The 21,341-nt window shown below is 39.0% G+C and overlaps 1 pseudogene; it reads left to right on the top strand.

The window, feature by feature from the left end:
• The window catches only part of LOC114026185, a 48,137-nt pseudogene that overhangs the window by 7,881 nt on the left and 18,915 nt on the right, over positions 1-21,341 (top strand).

Raw genomic sequence — 21,341 nt, 5'->3', positions numbered from 1 at the left:
GAAAGAAAGAAAGAAAGAAAGAAAGAAAGAAAGAAAGAAAGAAAGAAAAAGGTGTGACTAGAAAGCCAGAAGGCTTCTTTATCTACCAGATCCTTCTCCTATCTAGCTTTGCAGATAACTAAAATCCCACAACTGGGGATTTTCATTCATCTGTCCCTATTAAAAAACACGAGGGCACCACCACCACCACCCCAAACCCTGTAAATGCCCTGTAGAGGAGGGACATGCAATCAGGGTTGCCCTGGGTCACATAGCTAGTAAGTATCTGAGGCAAGATTTGAACTCAGGTCCTCCTGACTTCAGGGCCAGTGCTCCAACCACTGTACCACCTACCTGCCCCTAGAGGAATGATATTTTTAAATGTATTTATAATCTTAGTGTGAAATTATTAAATCCTCTAACAAAAGCATGAGGCAACATAGAGTCAAGAAAACCTAAGTCTGCATCCTGCTAAAGGTGCTTACTAGCTGTGTATCCCTAGGCAAGTTATTTTACTTTTTTCAGGCTCAATTTTCTCATCAGTAAAATGGGGATAATAATAGCACCTAGGTCATAGGGTTGTTGTAAGAATTGAATGAGGAAATCTATCTTAAAGAGTTATGTAGATGCTAACTATCATTAAAAGCAAAGAAAGGCAATTGTTAAATTTTCAGTGTGAGTATTTATACCTCAGAAATTGGCCAAGTCTACAAAGCTGGGTTTAATTTATTGTCTTGTTGACTGTCTAGACTTCAGAAAGTGATGGAGAGCAAGTTAATAGTGCAGATTAAACTATAAAGTGTGTCCTGAATGTAGTCCCTGCCCCCCAGAGTCAGTTTTAAACATTTACCAGTATACCCCTACTTGGAATGGAATCCCAGCTTCCTAGCTATGTGAATACAGGCAAGTCAACTTAACCTAGCTGAGTCTCGTTTTACTTAATTGTGAAATGAGGGAGGTCCCTTCCAGCTCTAGATCGAGTGAAGGCAAGTGTTTAAGAGAGGGAGGAATACAATTCTGTGATGAAAGGTCAAAGGATGCCTGGCTGAGGTCAATGGGGACAGGCTGCATTGGGGAGGAAGCCTTTGAGCTGGTCATAGAAAGACAGGTGCAATATCTGTAGGAGGAAAACAGTCAGTGTGAATCATTGTGTTTTCCAAGCTGCTTTCTTCATCCAAGATTCTGTGAGGGATAACTGCTCCACGTCCTACTTTCTCTACCCACAAAGGTTTCCACTGGAGATGCTTGGGTTCTCCTTGGACATGGTGTGGGCGACAACCCCTTTAACTCTTACTTGCCTGGACCTTGCCACTCTAGAAAAGCCATGGGAATTCCTGGTGGGTCCCCAACAACAGTCTGCATTATAAACCATAAATATGTATATATATTTTCAACTCTTGCCAAATCCAGAGTGACTCACTTAACAATGGCTTAGTCTAATTGCTTATTACCCTTAGAGCCGGTTTAGTATTAAAAGTTAATTATTAAATCAGCAGTCCTTCATTAACACAGATGCCTGCTTTTGTCTATTGGCTGAGTAAATGCCTCCCCCTTTGAAATGCCACATAAAAGTGATAGATACCCTTTCTCGAAAAGTCCAAAATCTGGTACAGTCATTTTTTTTATGTGAAATCTACAACAAAGAGCTCCTCTTGTTTAAATATAGAAGTGTAAGGCAGATAAGGTTAAGTAGTCTGGCTGCTGGGAGAAGCTGAGCCTGGACTCTGTTAAGATAAGGGCACTGGAGGGTTTCAGGGAGTGTGCATTGTACAAGATAGTGGTGTGAGTTACAATACAGAGGCAGAGGATTCAATGAAAAGAAGAAGCAAATGGAACTGAGGCCAAAGATTGAATTGATCGAGCCCACGTGGGAAAACTTGTATTTTGTTAAGGATGCAAAGAACAGCTGTCCCATAAAATGTTAGCTTTGGAAGTGACCTTATGAGGATTATGTAGTCCTTATTTCACCACTTTCCACCTACTCTCTCTCCTCCCATCCCCAACAACAACATACAATTTGTAATAGCTTTAAAGTTTACAAAGGCAAATTATTCCATTTAATTTTCCTAACAGCCTTTTGAAGTAGGCAAGGAAGCCATTATTATCCCCATTTTACACAAGGGAAAACTGAGACCCACCAAGAAGGAATCATTTACCACACTCAGCTAGGGTTTTGGAACATGGTTCAGCATGTGCTCATATTTGATTCAAAAACAGAGCCCAAGGAAGAGTTTGGATGACAAAAATGATCAGCTCAATTCAACAAGCACTTATAGGTGTCTTTGATGTGCTTCTATGTCTAGGAATACAAAAACAAAAATAAATCCTTGCCCTCAAAGAATTCACACTACACTGGGGGGAAAACATGTACAGAGGTAAGCAAATACCAAGTAAAATATAGAATAAATACAAGTAATGGGGAAGGGGATACTAACAGACAAAGGTAGGAGGCTTAATCAGAGCACTAAAAGGGCTTTAGGATTCTAAGACATGGAGATGAAGAGGGAGAACATTCCAGGCATGGGTAAATTCAAATTCTGTGGAATTCCTTTAGGGTTACAACAATAATAATAAATGTCATTGATATAGCACTTTATTTACATTATCTCATGAGATATTATTATTCCCTATAAAGCAACAACCCTGAGAGATATTATTATTATTCCCATCTTACAGAAACTGAGGCTTAGAGAGGTTAACCACTTTGCACATGGCCCCAAAATATCAGAGGAACCAACTGAACTCAGGTTCTCCAGACTACATATGTGCCTAGATACATGTGCCCAGGACTCTCTCTACTATTCCTCCTTGCATCATATGAGAATGCAGCACATTCAAGAGCAAAATTGTAATTGAGTACATGATAACATGTTAGAAAATTAAATACCAGAATTTGGGGGGAGAAAAATAATCCATAAACATCTTCCTGGTGTCCCATTGTCTTTCTGGTTCCCTTCTTTTCTCTGATGTCCTTTCAGGGAAAACTGTAGTAGATCGGTATGAACAACTCTTCCCCAAGTTTCTGTAGCACTATGAAATGGTTAAATTTGGGCTCAGTAAACACATAAATTGATGTTTATCTGCTGAAAAGTATCTTATTTAGGTTTCTGATTTACAATCCTTGGTTTTTTCATAAAAGTCAGTCATTCCCAGAGAAAGAATGTGGGTTAGATTTATAGGATCTGCATTAGTCTTTAAAACCTAATGCTGGTCTATGACTCACCCTAACTAATGTTTTTGCTTCAGCTCTGTGACATTCACGTGCACAGAGAAAGATTCAAATCTTACCCTGGAAAGTCAGTCCTTGGGAGGGAGGGGTATGGGGGGCCCCCCTGCTAATTATAATGGCGTCAATAGTACTGCCATAGTAAATTTTCTGTCAGCAGCGCCTTATAAGCCTTCTTTCAGGCAGTTATAGTCAGCAGTAAATTCTGCTCTGGTTTGAATCTTGGCAAACAAGTCCACAGCTAGGATGAGAGCATGGCTTTTTCCTCCCAAATTATTGGAAATAAACAATCTGCCAGTGACACCAATTAAAAATTATAAGCAAGTAAAATAAATTATTAGATGGCCATGTTTAGTGACTTTTGTAAGACTGGTCATTTTCCCCGGCAGCTCACCTGTGTTATAATGGAATTTCCCTCAGAGTTTTAATTTTTATTTTTCCAGTGTGAAATGGGGTCAGGTATGACACCATGGAAAAGGGGGCTATAAGGCCTTCTCAAAAAAAATATTTTGCACAATGATTTCATAGTATGTTGCCTTTTCTTTTTCATGTTCCAGATTGGAAAATTGCATGTCTAACCTGAGAGCATCCACATCACTTAAAAAAAAGAAAGAAAGAAAGAAAGAAAGAAAGAAAGAAAGAAAGAAAGAAAGAAAGAAAGAAAGAAAGAAAGAAAGAAAGAAAGAAAGAAAAAAGAAATAATGATCAGTGGCCATTTTGTCCCTAATGCCCCTAGTTGGAATCCAGGGTAGGAGGTATTTGGGAAGCAGGAAAGGAGTAGGGGTGGGAGAGAAGTGGAAGGGGTAGAGAGGAAAAAGATAACAGAAATTTGATTGAAACAGCCTGAAGAAAACATCCACTTAAACTTTCTCTCAGAGAAAGCCAAGGTGAGGGGCCCAATGCAAGAAAAGAGTGGGAGGGGGCGGGAAGGAAGGCCATATAGATTGGGCTTTCAGCCAATCATAACAAAACTGTGGCTTTGGAGGGGGGGGGTTTCTAGTACTGAGAAATGAAGAAGGATGAATTGAAAGAGATGAGCAAAGGACATCCAGTTCTACCAAATCCTGCAAAGACCAGTTCAGTGCCAAAGGTGAGATCATTCAGATGAATGCCCTTGAGCATGTTTGAATCCAGATCAAATTTTGAGAATGTTAGAACTTAGATAGAGTGAAGTGGAAATATCAAAAGACAAGTGAATTCCCCTCAAAGAGGTGAAACTCTGTCAGGCTGGATTATTGATATCCTGGTTAAGTCTAGTATATAAAATCCTAATGGTTGGGTCTTTCTTAATAAAGAGTAGGTCTCAAATTCCTCTTTCCTTGATCTCCCCTTATTCAGCTGAAATAATTCTGAGAACTCAGTGGGTCAGATGATATTTCCATTGACCTTCTCTTGGTCTTTAAATTCCAGAAATGTTAAAGGCCAGTACTCTCTTTTACAAGGGATTTTAAAAAGCAATGGACTGAATGAAAAGACAGTTTTGCTCTAGAGAGAAAGAAAGATGTTTATTGAGGAACAGTAAGTTCTCAGACTCTGGTGAATTTCTTAGTTCATTATAGACATACAAATCCAACAAACAGGTTTCTAGAAAAAGAGAGCAAGACCCTAAAGGTTCAGGACACATATTTATTCCTACAAATAGGATAGAATTAGATTACCTTTCCTGACCAGACCACTTGAGATAAACTTGACACCAAACCACATAGGATTCCCAGTTCCAAACTAGAGAGAAGGAGAAAGAGGAAAGAGAGGAGGACAAAGAGAAGTAAATGGTTCTCCTCTGCCCACTGGAGAGTTTCAACTGCTGTCCAAATCTAGTAAGATGACATTTCCCAGGGATAAATGTAAAGTCTTACACATGGGTTCAAAAAATCAACAAAACAAGTACATGATGGAGGAGACACAAGAGATATCAATTTGGAAAAAAATTACTGGGGGTTTTAATGTGCTGCAAGCTCAGGACAAACCAACAATATAATATGGCAACAATCTTAGGCTTCACTAAGAGAGATGTAGCTCCCAGGAAAAAGGAGGTAATATCTCCACTGTACTCTGCTCTGGTCAGACCACATCTGGAGTATTGTGGGTAATTATTGGCACTACATTTTGAGAAAGATATTAATAAGTTTGAGAGGAGGGTAATCATCATGATGGAGGCCTGAAGTTTATTCCATGCAAAGATTAGTTAAAAAAAACTTAATGTTTTAGCCTGGAAAAGAAAAACCTTAATTGGGGGAAGAGAGGGTGACATGATTACTCTTTTCAAGTATTTGAAGGGATAAGTTTCACAAATGAGGGATTAAACTTTCTGCTTAAATCTAGAGGAAAGAACTAGAAACAATGGGTGAAAATTGCAACACAAAACAAAACAAAGCAAAACAACAACAACAACAAAACTACTAATTATATACCTCACAGATATCAAAGACAGAAACAAAGGTCAAATACATTCCAGAATACTCAGAGCAACATTTTTTACAGGGGAATGGCAAAAACAAAAATTATAATACATGCATTTAATAAATATTGTTGTGCAATAAGAAATAAACAAATATGAGGAATTCAGAGAAATTTAGGAAAACTTGTATGAACTTCTAGGCATGGGGGCCAGCTGGACCTGTGATTTCATTGATATAAGCAATGCTCTGGTGAGCAAACTCCTTCCACCAAGTCAGGTTGACAATTTGTCTGCAATTGACAATCTTGTCAGTGGTGCCAAACTCAAATAGAATGGGGCCACTAATCCATATGTAAAGATTACTGTGGGCCACATATTGACTTAATTTTAAAATATAATATTATCTATGTTTTATTTTATTATTTGTGGGCTGCATGTAATCCATAGGCCAAGTGTGTGATACCTCTAGCCTAGAGCACTGAGGTTAAGTGACTGGCCCAGGGTCACACAGCCAGCATGTGTCAGAAGTGGGATTCCAATTCATATTTTTCTGGCTCCAAGGTCAGCTCCCTATCTACTGCAGAAGCAAACAAGACTTCTTACGTCACTTTGATGAGCAAGGAGTCACCAACTATAACTCTTCCAGTAAAATACAAGACTCCATGGGGTCTTACCATTGGTGTTTCCATGGCATCCTACAGACCCCTAGGTCTTGCCATCTGACCTGTTGATGGATCCTAAAGACCCATGGGCCTTGTCATTTGCTCTGTTGCCACCCCCTAAGGACTATCAGGTTTTTCCACCTGGCTTGTAACTCAACCTCCATTAGAATGTGAGCTCCCTGAGAAGAGACTATCTCAATTTTCCATTTATTTCCCTAGCACTTAGTTATCCCTAGCATTGAGCACATAATTGAACACTTAATAAATGAGTCTCTTAGCAACCTGTGGTGTCTAATCCCCCTACTAGACTGGAAACTCCTTAATGATAGAGAGGGACCATAACATAGAAACTCTGAATATTCCCTAGCACACAGCCTAATAAATATTTGGTGTTGTTAGGAAAGCTATACAAAATGAGGCACACAGAGGTGAAGTAACTAGATCCACATCACTCAGCTAGTTAGGGGGAGAGACAGGTGTAGAACCAGGGTCTCCTGAATTCCATGCATTTTTATATTCCCATATTTTCCACCGTAGTACAGCATTGCAGTTTAGATGAGGTGAGCTTATTTTGACATCTACAGTGACTACAAAATCATATCTAATTATAAAAAAGAAATGTCTATGCTTTTCTTCAAATTTTCTAGAGGAGAGTACTCCATATAGCCATTTTAAACCCTTTACAACCTTGTTCCAACTTGCCTTTCCAGTCTCACACATTACCTGCTTTGAGGACCTACCAATCTGATCTTCTTACTGTTACTTTCTGTTACTCACACATAACATTCTATCTCTCATATTGGTGCCTTTACACATGCCATCCCCCATTCCTGGAATGGCATCTCTGACTCTTAGAATCCCTAGTTTCCTGCAAAGCTGTGCTCAAGCATCACTCTCTATATCCATTTTTCTCTCAACCTATTATTGCCCTAATTCATTTATTTTTGTTTCATATGTACATAAGTACACACACATATGTATGTATGTATATATATATATGTGTGTGTGTGTGTGTGTGTGTACATGTTGCCTTCTCCTATAAAACGTAAGGACTGTTTCATTGATGTTATCGAATCACTATCACCTAGAATAGTGTCTGGCACAAAATAGGGACTTAATAAACACTTGCTGGTTGATTGATTGCTATCACAACTATGAAGGAATCTGGGAAAACTTATGGGGTTTAGCTAATTAAAGATTTAATAGGTTTTCAGTTTAATAGGATTTAATGGATGTGCTGGGAATAGTAAAAAGGACCCAAAAGTTGGGAATTAGAAGCCTTCTGAAAGGTTACTGAGTCAGAAAGGAAAGAATATAAAATGGTGGAAAAATAATGTGGAAATAGAGGACAAATGGCTAGCTTCCATTTTTAAATTTGCTGAACTTACCAAGGACTTGCTGTTTCCAAGAATGTCTCCCTACATAGTCAGGTGCGATCCTTCAAAGGAAATTCCAGTGAACTTGTGGGGGCATGGACTCTCAGACTTCTTTCTCAAGAACTAATCTGATGTTTGTCAAGTTCATAATAAAAAAAAAGAATTTTTACAAAATAGTCTGAAATGACTTGGAAAGCACTTAACATTTTAGGTTAAATTTCAATCTTTTTATGTTTTTATATCTTAGTTACCTTACCTTTTTTCATTGAAGTGGAAGTGATTGATGCTTAAGTAACTTCAACTGTTGAGTAATGTTTATTCAGACTTCAGGGAAATCAAATATAGTTTAAAAATAAGGTGGATGGGTTTCCCTTACCATGGTACAAGTTAAAACCTTTGAAAATCCAGTATATTCCCATCTGCCTCCCAGTAACAAACAGAGATAAGCTAAAAACTAAAATGACCAATATATACAGTAATGTAAGTAAATCTCAAATAACACTCATAAAGCCACCAGAATTCAGCCTGCAGGTTGTAAATATTGACCATGTCTTTAATTGTTTTGAGAGTAGTTTAAGCCTTTTTATATAATTCTTTCAACTCTGGACCACAACTGCTTTGTAAACAATCTGCCAGAGGCCCCTGGGGACAGCAATGGAATAGTGTCTCTGAGTTCTAGAAGTTTTCTCTTTAGATAATACTACCTCTCCCATTGGGAATTTTTCAGGGCAACCAGTCTCTAGGCCAGGGATGTGGAACCTGTGACCTCGAGGTCACATGTGGCCTGCAATACTTGAGGACCTAGAGGGCCACATGTGACCTCCAGACCACTGGTTTCCCACCCATGCTCTAGGCCAAAGGAGAACTGAAACGTCCCTCAGCACTGTTGTATCTCCAATTATTGATGTAAATTGTTTTAAATGACCTCTCTGAAGTAACAATTCCCACTTGTTTCTCAACCCCTGGCACATCTGTCTTCCATGACTTGATTGAAAATGCACTCTCCAATGATCTCTTTATTACAAAGGCCAATAGCCTTTTCTCTATCTGAATCCTTCTTGACCACTCTATAGATTTTGACATTATCAACCACTGCCTCCTCCGGGATACTCTCTTCTCCCTAGGTTTTAGTGACATTTCTCTCTCCTAATTCTCTTGATACCTATCTGATCATTCCTTCTCAGTCTCTTTTGTGGGATAAACTGGGATTCTAAGCTGGGAAAGGATTTTCCCAGACTTACTAAATGTAGCTTAGAATCCCAGGTTTCTGTCGTGGACCCTTTTCTCTTTTCTTTCTGACTCTTTCTCTTGGTGATTCCAAGTTTCCTCAATGATCATGCCTGTGCAGTTGACTCTCAAGTTTGCAAATCCAGACCTGATCTCCCTTCTGAATTTCAATCCCACAAAAATAAATGTTTGCTGGACATCTCCAATTGGATACCTCACGGGCATCTACAACTTCAAATGTCTAAAACAGAATTTATTCTCTTCCCCTCTAAACTCAGCCTTCCATCTAAATTCTCTCTTACTTTTAAGGGGAGTACCATCCTTTCAGTCACCAGCAATCTTTAGCTCTTGATTTTCCTTCCCCTTTATTAAATCAGTAGTAAAATACTATCATTTTTACCTGCACAACCTTCTGTCAAGATGGTCTTCTCTCTATTCACATAGCGACCAACCCAGCTCAGCACTGGTCTGACCCTTTCATTCCCTTGCTCAAAAAGCTTCAGCGTCTCCCAGTTGCCTCACGGAGTAACTGCAAACTACTCTTTGGTATTTAAAGCTCTTTAGCAATCTATCTTTTCATACTTTCCTTCTCACACGCCACATTCCAGTCAAACTGGCCTTCTAGATATTTCCACATATCTGATATCTTCTCTTCCACATCTGTGCCATTGTACCGGTTACCCTGTTTATTTCTACCTCTTGGAATTCCTACTTTCCTTCAAAGGAAATTCAAGTGACAGAAGACCTTTCTAGACCCTGAAGTTATTAGTGCTTTTCCTCAAATTACTTTTTATTTGTTTTGTATGTAATTCCCACTTACTTATCTGTGTATATATTGTACCTATTCCTCTGTAGCATATATACTCTCTGAAGGCTATTTTGTTATTCTTTGTATCTCCACTGAATACCACAGTTCCTCATACAGAGCTGGTGCTTACTCAGGACTTGCTGAATTGAACAGGCCTCATTCGATTTTCTGTGGCTCATAGGAGTAGATTTTTGGCCTAGTAAGTCATCTCTGTTTATCTAAGTTGATGGAAGATAGCAGTGGTTTGAACAATCAAAAATCGTGCTTGCAGTTATGTGTTGTAATGGGGGACTGGCGCTCATCCCTTGTGAGCATGTAGAGTGGACTGAGCTGATACAATCTTCACGTGGAAGAGGAAGGGTGGGGGAGGCTGCCTCCAGAAAGGTGTGATCAAATGTCATGGATGAACCTTGCTCCTGGATTCAGAGCAAACACAAGTGTTATTTTTGGTCTGCTTACCATGGGAAGAAGAGGAGCTTTCTGACTGGCTGTTGAGCCAGAACCAAGAATGCTTACAGAATGATCATCAAATGTGAACAACTTAGCTACCCTGATCAACACAATGATTTAAGACAATTTCAAAGGCCCCTTGGTGAAAAATGCTATCCACCTTCAGAGAGAGTACTGCTGAACTCTGAGTACAGACCAAAGCATACTTTTTTTTACTCTATTTTTCTTGTTTGCATGTGCTCTCTTTTGCTACAAGGCAAGAGGAAATATGTTTTGCATGACTTCGCATGTATAATTTATATCATATTGCTTGCCTTCACAAGGGGTGAGGGAGGGAAGGAGAAATTTTGGAGCTCAAAATTAAAAAAAAATTCATATTAAAAATTTTGTATGTAATTGGAAAATACTTAATGAAATAAAAATATATTTTCAAAAAATTAAATGCTTAGAAGGAAGGTTTCTTTCTTTGCTACTTTGGGAAAACATGTTGTCAGTACTAGGTTGAGAGAGAGAGAGAGGCCTCCAAGCCTTAGTCTCCTTACCCAATGAATATGAGCCTCTGTCCTTTAAATGTTTGTATCTGTTCTTTCCTGCTCTTAGGCAACAGCAGATCTGACCAGGATGAGACTTCATGAGTTTCAAAAGGTTGGGAGATTCAGAGGTCCAGGAGCAAAGGTCAGAGACTAGATTTTTTTCAGACAATTGAGCACTCAATCTGCTTGACCCATCATAAAAGTGGTTTCAAGGATGCAGTGAGAGTGCAATATCAACTATCCATTAGCTGTTTAGCATTCAAAGTGAACCTGATGGAGCAAATGCATTGTAAAAACAGCTTTAATTTTGAACTCACTCTCCTAAGAGACCAAGGTTGTATTGGGGAGTGTCATGGTAATCAGAAGAAATGTTTGTATTTCTGGTCTTACTATATATCTTCTCAGTAAATATTCTTTTGTATAAGCTAATTAATGTTAATTGGTTAAATTATACTGTAGTACTAATCATTGGGATTACCAAGAATACACAAGGATGGAGGAGGGTCCAGGCAGATAGGATTAAAGAATGAACTCATCTCATCCTAGGTACCCCAGGAACCCTGATGAACAGGTGTTACCTTATTTTTAGGGGACCTGACTCATCGTTTTGAGGGGGAGTAAAGATTTAGGAACCAGAGAACTTATAAAGGCTACAATGTCATTTATTATTTATATTAAGATAAAAATGATTCTTTGGTCCCTATGTACCCAACAAAGTAAATTAGTAAGAGACAGCCCAGAATTCTGATGATAGCAAAGGTTAAAATCTTTCATGACAAGAAGAACATTTCTCAATATAAATTGATAAATTTATGAGACCAATTATAAATTAATTATAAATTAATCAGACCAATGTTTATTGAATATCTACTACGTGTAAAGCACCTTGGAGTAACCCATTATGTGCTACTAGGTAGCAGGCGCTGAGGATGCAAAGACAAACAAGAAATGGTCCCTGCCTTCAAGGAGCTTACCCTTTTTCAGTCACAGCTCCTGCTCTCAACACCCTACGACATGCTTACTTGTAGAATGATTACTAGGATCATAGATTTCCACAGAGATGAAAGGCACTTCAAAGCTCTTCTTGAGTAGAAGGGGTCAAACATGTGGTCTACAGTGCTCCTTAGTTCAGCCCAAACCAGATTAAAATGTAGATTTTAATGTGATTTGATTTCAGTGTGTTGATATATTCATTTAAAAGAAAAGAATTATCTAAACATGTATGGCTTTCTAAGTCAATATGCAGTTTAGTGTACAGTTCAGTGGTCCTGACTTCAATCTGAGTTTGATGTCAGTGCTCAGACCAAGCTCCTCATTTTAAGAGATGAGGAAACTGCAGCCTGGGGAGGGTGTCACTTGCTCAAGGGCACAGGAGTAGTCATAGCAGCAGAGGCAGGATTTGAAACCAGGTCTTCTAACTTCCCAACCAGCAACTTTTCCACTGTATCCTATTCTAAGAGACAATGAATTGTGCTATAGGATATTTCTAAATTCATTTATATCATATCTTACCATGTGTGAAGCACTCTCCTCATAGAAACCCCCTCAGCAAAGTAGGGCAAGTATTACTATTATCCCCATTTTATAGAGGAAACTGAGGTTTCAAAAGCCAAGTGATAGGTCACATGGCTTACTAGAAAGAACACTATGCTTTTCATCAAGAAACTCATGTTCAAATCTCAGTTTTGACATCACACCATTTGTATGACTTTGGACAAGTCATTTCCCCTCTAAACTTCAGGTTTTCTTTTTTTCATCTGTAAAATAGGGGTAACTTTTGTGTACCTTCTTCACAGTATTATTGTGAGGATCAGATGAGATAATGGATGTCCAGTGCCTAGACAACCTTTGAGTAGCATGTAATTGCCATCTGTATGGACCCACTGGTAGTAAGAACCTGAAATGGGATTTTATTCCAGGTCCTCTACCTCCTCCCTCCTCCCTCCTTCCTTTTCCTTCCTCCTTCCTCATTTCCATCATCTGGCTACCCCCACTTCTCCACTCACATTCTACCTTCTATAAGAAGCCTTTCCCAATCCTCTTTAATCTAAATCCCTCTGAGACTATCTCATTTATCCTGTATAGATCGTGTTTGTACATGGATGTTTGCATGTTGTCTATCCCATTAGACTGTGAGGTCCTTGAGCACATCTTTTGCCTTTCATTGTATCCAGAGCATTTTGCACAGTGCCTGGCCATAGCAATTAATAAATGCTTATTGTCTGACTGCTTGTCCTATTGTATAGTGCTGCATGATAATCCAAAGAAGTATCGCAGATAAATTCTTATCCCCATTTTACAGATGAGGAAACTGAGGCTCAGAGAGGAGAAATAACTTATCCATGGTCTCATAACTGGTAAAGACCACAGGCAGAATTTGAAGCCAGGACATTCCAGACTCCAAATCTAGTGCTCTTTTCATTATACTACACTATGCAAGTTCAGAGAAAGGAGAGATAATTTGGGGCTGGGAAGAAAAAGCAAAACTTCATAGAGGCAGGGCAGAGGATCAGAGTTAGGCCCTTGCAGGATGGAGAGGAGTTGGCTTTTTAAGTCATAACTTACCTGAATGAATGATGGCAGAGATGGGTCATAAAAATGCTTTCAGAGACTTGTGAGTGAGAAGTGACACTTCACAAAGTTCCCTCCAAGGGACTCTCCATTTTTAAGCGCTGATGAAATGTCAGGCTGTCTGTGATATACATGGGGAAGGGAACTCACGGCCTTGGCCATAGTGGTGACAGTATTCATTAATTAATATTTGAATTCTGAGGGGTTGTCTGATAGGCAGAACAGAACAGAAAGACATGTTTCAGTCATGACTAGCTTTATAGACCAGATTGGAAAATAAAGATGATTAATGTATAGTCCAAAAAAAGGTAAGAGGAGGTCTACTATACTGTCTGAGATTTTAGGATAACCTTTCGGTGGGAGAGCCACTATAACCAAAGAGATTGGGTGGTACAGTAGAAAGAACATTAGCAATGGAGTAAGAGAACTTGAGTTCAAATTCTGCCATTGGCACTATGTGACTTTGGACAAGTCACATAACTTCTTTGTGCATTTAAAAACATTATTCTGTGAATGAATATCCTGGCTTCACCAGACTGTTGTTACAAGGGTCCATGGCACAACAAATGTTAAGAATCCTTGCTATAGAGAATTTTAAATGCTATTTATGTAGAATGAGAAACCTGGAGCTTTATTTTCAGCTTTAGGGCACCGTAATTTAAGAAGAATGTTGGTAAACCAAAGAGTATCCGGAGAAGGCCAACAAAGATGATAAAGAGACTTGAATTCATGACAAATGAGGCTCAGTAAAAGAAACCAGGTGGGAAAAAAGAAGACAGCGAATGGACTAGAGGTAGAAAATTGGGAGGGATATAATAGCTGTGTTCAAGTATTTGAACGCGGGACCCAGCACTCTTTCAACTACACTATATAACACAGGCAGCTACTTCCTAATATTATCCATTTCTTCTAGCTCTCCAAGCCTGAGAAATTCTATATTCCAGACTCCTCATAGCAAAGTCCTGCAATTTCAACTACAAGCAAAAGGGTTTCTAGTTTCTCACAGCAATAGACACCTTGCTGGTGTCAGCTTTTTCCAACACGCTGACTGCTCCCAGTCAGGCAGAACCATAAATTTTAATTAAAATCTTTTATTTTCAACCACTCTAGCCCATACATGGTGAGAAATGGTTCTCACCTTGTGCTTTCTTGGACAGCCAAGCTGACGAGCATTTGCAAGATTGACCTTGAACAGTTTTCTGTCTCAGAAGAGGCAGTATCCTTGTACTGTAGGGAAGGGGTTACCAAGTTCACCAGTTATCCCATCCATGGGGGAGACTTTTATTTCAAAGTGTGAAATCAGTAACTTCCCTGAAGTGACTTTTTGCATCTTGGCTCTAACCCCCAGGCCAAAGGAATGAAAATCCAGATAGTTGTGGATAATATATATGTTGACAGGTATGAACGAGTAACTCCACCCTGCAAGAAAACATGGAGAAACTTGTTGGTGCATGACTTGCTTTTATTCTTCTTCTTTATGAGCTCACCTGCATTCCTCGTGTGTGTGTGTGTGTGTGTATGTGTGTGTGTGTGTGTGTGTGTGTTTTAGGTGTCTCTTTTTCTAGCAGAAACACTACATGCCTTCCAGCAACTGCTCCCTTTCTGGCAGGCCTCTGTGTTGGAAGCCCTCCTTGAAAGTTTGCACAGGCTTGGAATTCATTCTTCTTTGGCCTTTGTAGCCAAGTTGTAGTGGCAGAGGGTCCATCCATCTGCTAACATTCTCTCCATGTGATGGGAGTGGAATGGGACCATCTTAAGCCAAGACTCTCAGAATAAGCTGTAGGTTTGCTCTGTGAAGTTTAAAAAAGTTACTAGCTTTGTTCAAGGGGTTTGTGTACCAAATAGATGTACCCCATTCTAGGCCCCAAATAGATTTCGTCTCCTTTGAGAAAACTGGTTGAGTATTCTGATTTCTAGGCGACAGACTTGGAGAAGAGAAAGGGAGAGAAAAAAAATTAAAAGTCACTGCACAGTTGAATAGGTGGCATAGTTTGCATTCATATGGGGCTTTAAGGTTTGCAAAGTGTTTTACAAATATTTTCTCATTTTATCCTCACAACAACCCTAGGAGGTAGTTGTAGTATTTATTTGTTATTTTCTTTATTTCATTAACTTTTTCCCAATTACACATCAAAAAAATTAACAATCATTTTTTTTAAATTTTGAGTTGCAAATTCTCTCCCTCCCTCCTGCTCTTCCCCCATCATTGAGAAGGCAAGCAATTTGGTTTTGATTATATATACATACATATACATATGTATACATATATGTGTATATATAAAGTCATGCAAAACATGTTTCCATATTAGCCATGTTCCAAGAAAAAAAAAACCTACATATACAGATGAAAAAAAAAACACAATAAAATTTTCTTTTTCTTTTTTTTTCTTTTTTTTTTTTGGCTAGGCACTGGGGTTAAGTGACTTGCCCAAGGACACACAGCTATTAAGTGTTATGTGTCTTGAGGTCGGATTTGAACTCAGGTCCTCCTGAATCCAGGGCCAGTGCTCTATCCACAGTAGCACCTAGTTGCCCCATAAATTTAAAAAAGTAACAAAGAGGTATGCTTTGTTCTGCATTCAGAGTTCATCAGTTCTCTCTCTGGAAATGGACAGTGTTTTTCATTATGAGTTCTTTGGAATTCTGTTGGATCATTGTCTTGATCAGAGTAGCTAAGTCTTTCACAGTTGATCATCCTTAAAATATTATTGTTGTTGTGTACAATGTTCTCCTGGTTCTGCTTACTTCACTTTGCATCAGTTCATGTAAGACTTCCCAGGTTTTTCTGAAACCATTCTGTTTGTCATTTCTTATAGCACAATAGTGTTCCATCACAATCATATATCACAACTTGTTCAACTTTTCCCCAATTGATGAACATCCCGTCAATTTCCAATCCTTTGGCACCACAAAAAAAAGCTGCTATAAATATTTTTGTACAAATTTCCCCCTTTTTTATTTCTTTGGGATGCAGACCTACTAGAGGTATTGCTGGGTCAAAGGATATGCACAGTTTTATAGCATTTGGGCCATAGATCTAAGTTGTTCTCCAGAATGATTGAACTAATTCACAATGTCACCAACAGTGCATTAGTGTCTCAATTTTTCCACATTCCCTCTGGCATTTGTTATTTTCCTTATGTTGTCATGTTAGCCTGATATGTATGAGGTAGTATCTCAGAGTTATTTTAATTTGCATTTCTCTAATCAATATTAATTTAGAACATTTTTATATGACTATTGATAGCTTTGATTTCTTCTTCTGAAAACTACCTGTTCATATCTTTTGACCATTTCTCAACTGGGGAATGGCTCATATTTTTTATAAATTTGGCTCAGTTCTCTATATATTTGAGAAATGGGGTCTTTATTAAAGAAACTTGTTGCAAAATTTCCCCCCTAGTTTCCTGTTTTCCTTCTAATTTTGCCTGCATTACTTTTGTATGTGCAAAAGCTTTTTAATTTCATATAATCAAAATAATCTATTTTTTTCCCTGTAATCTCCTTTCTCTCTTGTTTAGTCATAAACTCCCTTATCTATAAATCTATCAGGTACATTTTTGCATATTCCTTTAAGTTACTTATGATATTATCCTTTATATCTAAACCATTTATCCAATCAAGTGATTGGGTGAGCTGTTGTTCTATGCCTAGTTTTCACTGAACTGCCTTCCAGTTTTCCCAGCATTGTTGTCAAAGGTTGAGTTCCTACCCCAAAAGCTTGGATCTTTGAGTTTATCAATCACTAGATTACTATGGTCATTTACTTTTGTGTATTGTGTACCCAATCTATTCCACTGATCTACCATTCTATTTCTTAGTCAGTACAAGAATGTTTTGATAATTTTCACTTTGTAATATGTAGTATTTATTTTTAAGAAGGATACAACTGTATAGTGATGTTTTTCCTTATTCTGTACATAGACACAATTTCTGCCTGAAAAGATGATAAAATGTGGGATAATTTAAAGACGTTACACTCTAATAAGCAAGATCCTATATTATAGACATAATTTAGACTTGAGAATAAAGCCAATTATTATCATATGGGGAAAAAAGCAATGAATCTTCCACTTTTTAACCTTGAAACTCTGTGAAATATTCTTTATAAAAGAAAAAAATGCTTAACCTATAATTCAGCCATAACTATAAGTAGTATAAAGCAAAGGGGGCTTTGTCTTGGGGTACTGATATCTAGCGGACATACTTCTCTGCAGTTACCACAATTGCTCCTCACCTTGAGATGCCCTACCAGCCAGCACCCCAGACTGCCACCCTCAGGCTTCCATCACTAATGTGCCCCTATCCCAGAGCCTACCTTGCTCTCTTGCCCTCAGAAGGATAAGGACTAAATCCTCTAGGGAACAGGCCATCCTTCTTCCTGGCATGGCTTTAGACATAGATTATGCTTTGTACTGCAATCAAACTTTTGTTCCAAAACCCATCAATATGTCTTTTGTGTGTCCTAAATACTATCCCCAAATCTCATCCTTCCCTCAACTTCCCCTCCAACTTTTTTTTTTGCACTGGTGAATAATGCCTTTGTCATAGTTTTAAATCTAGGTATTTGTATGTACTAGGTTGTCCAAGAACCAAGGGACCTATAAAAATAACATTTGAAATTTGTAGGGTGCCAGAAAAATGTTATTTTTTGTTTATTACAATTTTTTAATGGTAATTTTTATTTTTTTTTTGTTTTCAACATTTACTTCCACAAGATTTTGAGTTCCAAATTTTCACCCCATCTCACTCCTCCCCCCACCCCAAGATGGCATGCATTCTAAATACCCCTTCCTCTAGTCTGCCTTCTCTTCTATCTCTCTCCCCTTTCTCTTATCCCTTTCCCCTTCAATTTTCCTGTAGGGCAGGATGGATTTCTGTACCCCATTTCCTGTATTTCTTATTTCCCAGGAAAAATGTTATTTTTATAGGTCCCTTGGTTCTTGAACAACCTAGTATAAGAATTCAGTTCTTTCTTTTCAGCGAGCTACCCACCTTTATGCTGAGCAGGTCACCATGCAGTGGATGACCTTGAGCTGTTGAGTTCTATGGCCATGAGGACATGTTACCTTGAAGATCATGATCATTCCTTGGAATTTCTTATGATAAGTGAGATTAAATGAATAGACTAGAAGAAAGTATATAGCTCCACGGACTGGCACTTTGAAATTGTCTCACCTAGAGAAAATTAGGGAAAGGATACAAGGTCATCTGCCTGGGATGGAGTGTCATTCTGCCAGAATTCAAGAGCTAGATTTCATTTTTTAGGTTCTTCTATCCCTATAATTTTATGATGATCTGCCATAGGTCTCCTCCCTCCACCCCTAACCTCTCTTCTGATCTCCAGACTCTCTTGAATTATATGTCCCAAAGACATCTTAAACTCACTATATCCAAAACTGAACTCATTATCTTTCCTCCCTAAACTCTCCCCCCACTTCCTAACTTCCATATTATTGTTGAGGGCACCACCATCCTCCCCATCACCCAGGCTTAGAACCTAGGTGTCATCCTTTACTCTTCACTCTTTCTCAAGCCGCCATATCCAAAATGTTTCCAAGGCCTGTTGATCATACCTTCATAACATCTTTTGTACATGCCCTCCTTTTCCCTCTGGCATTGTGACCACCATGGTTCAGGCCTTCATCACGTTATGCTTAGACTATTGCAACAGACTATTGATTGGTCTCCCTGCCTCCCATCTCTTCTTTACCCCCTGACCCCATCCATATTCCACTCAACTGTCAAAGTGATCTTCCTTAAGTATATATCTCACGTCAGTTCCCTACTCAACAAACTCTAATGATTCCCTATTACCTTCAGGATAAAATATAAAAAATCCTCTGGCTTTCAAAGTCCTCCTTTGTAACCTGACCCCCACCCCACCCCACCCCCCATAACTTTTCAGGCTTCTCATATACTACCCCTTCCCCTCCCCACATTCTGGGATACAGTGACACTGGCCTCTTTGCTGCTCCACAAACAAGACTCTCCATCTCTTGGCTCTGGGCATTTTTTTCAGACTATCCCTCATGCCTGAAATGTTCTCCCTCTTCATCTCCACCTCTTGACTTCCCTGGCTTTCTTCAAGTCCCAACTAAAATAATATCTTCTATAGGAAGCTTTTCCTAATACCCCTTAATTCTAGTGCTTTACCTCTGTTGATTATCTCCCATTTATCCTGTATGCATCTTGTTTCTACAAAGTTGTTTGCATGTTGTCTGTCCTATTAGGCTGTGAGCTCCTTATGAGCAGGGGTTGTCTTTTGCCTTTCTTTGTATCCAGAGTGTTTAGTATAGTGCCTGGAACATAACAGACACTTAATAAATGTTTATTGATTGACTGACCTCTACTGGTCCTCTGGGTCTATCTAATTTAGATATCTCCACATCTTTGATTGTGATCTAAGAAATTATGTTGAAGTCTTATCTGGTAGATAACCAAACTAGCCATGGTCTGCCCACCTCCTCCCGTCAACTGCTTGCTCTTTTACCAACACTCCCTTCCACCATACCCTTCCCTCAATCATGAAATAAAAATATTTGTGCCCATTTGGAAGAGGTTTGAATCTTTGGTTTGTATGCTTAAATGGCAAGCTTATAAACTGGAAGAATTATAATGTGCTTTGGATACCCAGGAGAAAAAAATTATAGAAACGCAATGAAAGTTTTAAAATAACCAGACAAGAGAATGGGCTCTATTCCCAGCTCTGCCACCGAATAATCATGGGAACTTAGGCAGGTCATAAACTACTCTTCCTAGACCTATAAAATGCAAGTCATAATCATAGATCATCAGAGCCAGGATCAACTTTAGTCATCATCTAATCTGACCTTTCTCCCCCATAGAGGAAAATGAGGCACCTATTAGTGAATTGACTTTCCCAAGGTCACATAACTACATAGCAGAGATAAGACTAGAACCTAGGTCAGACAGATTACTAGAAATTCTGGCCCCTGTAGCAAATCCAATTGAGCAGGGGATTGGAGGAAGGTGAGGAAAGAGTGATCCCAGTTCAAGTGCAGTTATATCAGGAGAGGTGGTGTCCAATCCTCCAGCTCCTTGGAGATGGCAGACTGAGGAAGTGGGGATGGTCATGTGATAGCAGTGCATGCCTGGTGGAGGCGGATGCAAAGGCATCAATCTGGGGCATCATTCCCATATGTTAGCTACTCTCAGCTCATTAAGGGAAAGCCCTAGTCACCTATGCTTGGTATCTAAGGCAGATCTTCTGACTACTAGGGCAGTGGTCTTCCCAGAAGGCCATGCTACCTCTTATCTATCTCACAAAAAAGAGGTGAAATAAGTCAGAAAAGTCTAAGTTCCCTTGAGAGGTGAGGCATAAATGTGATTTACATGATTTCATTTTTAAAGGTATACTGCCAACTCAAAGGACTCCTAGATTCAATGGAGTGCATATATTAGAAGGGTGCTCAGTCAGCCTGTAGAAGCTTCTATCAAAGGACAAAGTTGAATCTTTGTCCAAGTATTAGAGGAGAGGAGGTAGGTTTCCCCTTACTTCAAGCAACATGGTTTAGCAGAAAGAGAACTCTCTTTAGAGACAAAGAATTTGGGCTCAATCTTCACTCTGCCCCTTACTACCTGTTTGACCTTGGATAAGTCACCTGAGGGGCAGCTAGGTGGCGCAGTGGACAGAGCACTACAGTTTTCCTACACCCGTGATCATGGATGCTCTATTTCTCTGAATAATTCCTGATGCCCACAACCATACCAGGGCACAAGTAAATGGCACTTTTTAATATGAGAGGTCTTCCTAAGGTTTTCTTATTATGAGTGATTTGGAAGAGAAAGGTGAGCAGAATCTCTTTCACAAATTAATCAAGCATTTGTTGAAGGCTTACTATGTTCAAAGTATTGGACACTGGGAGAAAGTTTAGATAGAATCAGGAGGACTTGAGTTCAAATCTGGCCTCAGACACATAATACTTCCCAGCTATGAGACTCTGGGCAAGTCACTTAACCCCAACTGCCTCACTAAAAAACAAAAAATAAATAAATAAAAAGATAAGTCACCTGAGTTCTCTGGGCCTTAATTTTCTCATATGTAGAATGATGAGGATTGGGCTATGGGATCCCTCCCAACTCTCAAT

Source organism: Vombatus ursinus, unplaced genomic scaffold (genome assembly GCF_900497805.2).
Source record: "Vombatus ursinus unplaced genomic scaffold, bare-nosed wombat genome assembly UNPS02014833.1, whole genome shotgun sequence".
In the NCBI taxonomy this organism is placed as follows: Eukaryota; Metazoa; Chordata; class Mammalia; order Diprotodontia; family Vombatidae; genus Vombatus; species Vombatus ursinus.
Note: the sequence above shows the minus strand (reverse complement) of the source record. Positions and strands in the feature narration are given on the sequence as shown.